Here is a 2,235-nt window from a genome sequence, read left to right as displayed (position 1 = left end):
TTCCCAGAGAGCAGCACAACAGGTCCTTCACCACGAGCCCGCGCACTAGGCAAGACCAGGGTTTAGGTGCATTCAAATACTGGTACTAAAACCCACCAACTCTTTACAGAAGGGACAATCTGTGTGTGACTTCACCCTGGGATTTGAGGCTGTGCTGTGCATCCCTCATCCACCCTGAGGCCGAGAGAAGCATCTCCCACGTGGACCTTGACTCATTTCACGACGCTCACAGCACAGCTCCGTGGGGGCGAACGAAACACGTCTCAAAAACGCGTTTCAAAGAGGTCCGTTGACAGCAGAGTCCCCGAAAGTCGGCCCCAAGCCTGCTTCGCATCAGCGTAACGCAAAGCGACGTGCCAAGACGTCCACGGACGACACCATACGTTGTCTAGGAGTCGGTCACGGCTGAAAACGAGCCACTCGCAGACACCCTCCAAAGCCAGGGCTCGGTGCAGCACCAGTGCCGTATCCTGCAGCCAGAGCCAGGCTTGCTGCTGCAAGCCTTACCCGTTGCCAGCACCGATGCCGCTCATGGTCAGTTTGCCAACTACGCGGTCAGTCCCTCTCATCTACATCTTATCTGCACAGATCACATCACCTGCCTGTATTGAAGTATTCCCTCCATTTCTTCTGGGAATAGGTATTAGCTGGATTCTGCCTGCCCACTGGAAACGAGCTCGTTTTAGAGATAAACTTGAGAAGAGTAGGACAAAAACTAAGTATGAAATAACCCAGGGTGCTCTATTAAATAGATTCCACATTTCTTGATTTTTGTCTTTAAAAAAAGATGAGCAAGGAAAAAAAAATGGTTTTTTTTTTTTGGACACAAAGAGATTGCCATTGTGTTTTGTTCTATTAGTCATAACCAGGAAATTCTCCGATTTGGCTGGATTAACAACACAAAACCACAACCCAAAAAAAAAAAACCATAAAAAAATTCAGTAGATATCAGAATATCAAGAACAAAAGTCTCACTGTCACGGCACATACCTGGATAAAACACTGGATAAGAAATTACAGCTAAATCAGACTTAAGTGGACTCTGCGCTTTAGGAGAGGAATTTCCACACTAAATCATGGACCAGGCACGCACGTATCTTACATTTCAGGATATTTTCTGAAACAGTTTACAGGAAGAGACTTATGGGACACGGTTGTTTACCTTGGCAAATTCATTACAAGGAAGTTGCAGCTAAATGTGTTTTGCCTCAGATTCCTGCGGTTATCAGATAATTCTCCTGCAACATACAGAAAAGAAGCTGCTTCTAAACGCTCCAGTTCCTAGAAATAAGGCTGACAAAGAAAAATACCTGTACTAAGTTTTAGAACATATCCTTATGTTTGCAGTGACTATTTCAAAAGAGACGATAAACCTGACAAATTGTGTCTTTTGGACGAGGGAGCCTGGCTGTTACACGCTCTCTCCTGACACGTGTTTGCTCATGTCAAGGCTATTATATGATGTGCAGCGAGGCTTGCAAAATCCAGATTCTTGACTGCCCTAGCTTCAAATCACATTTTAAACCTGCCTGCCAAGGGCCTGTCAACCTATTCAACAGGAGTGACACCGAACCTGCCCAAACGTTGGGATTTCTCTCCTTGGAAGAGGTGATGACACGACAAAACTATGTTTCTCTGTAACCTCTTCTGACCCCGGTAACATTGACTAGCTTTCTGCTCCATCTAGAAATTAAAATACTAAACAAGTAGGTGAGAAAACGCAGGGGAAGTGGAGCAAACTGGGAAGCTCGAGACACCGGTAGGAAGAGTTTAATAAATACCAGGACAAACCACTATAGTCTATACAGTTTTTCTTTCTTGTTTTGAAGACAGCAGCCTGGAGGGCACGCACCAGCGCGTCAGTCCGACTACTGGAGCTGGCTATCGCGGACAGGATACGGGGTATTGGTGATGCCACCTGTGCGTTTAAACACAGTAGGAAAATGCAAACCTTCCCCGGCCAGCTGCTGCAGCAGAGAGCAAGGGCCCCAGCGGCTTTGCCTACAGAGGTTTAGGTTCTGCTTAGTGAGTCTCTACAAGACAGAACACATACAAACAAGTGCCACAGGAGAGGAATCTTTCACCACTCATGGGTGTTAACGTATGATGCAATGCACGATCAGAACAGCACAGGTGAGACTGAGCGTACATACATATATTGTTTATATTTTAATGCCTAGGGTGCTCCTGCAATCCAAGGAACAATTTCTTGGCAGACCGTTGACAAGGTTTGGG

Source organism: Phalacrocorax aristotelis, chromosome 8 (assembly GCF_949628215.1).
Source record: "Phalacrocorax aristotelis chromosome 8, bGulAri2.1, whole genome shotgun sequence".
In the NCBI taxonomy this organism is placed as follows: domain Eukaryota; kingdom Metazoa; phylum Chordata; class Aves; order Suliformes; family Phalacrocoracidae; genus Phalacrocorax; species Phalacrocorax aristotelis.
This window is presented reverse-complemented; position numbering follows the sequence as displayed.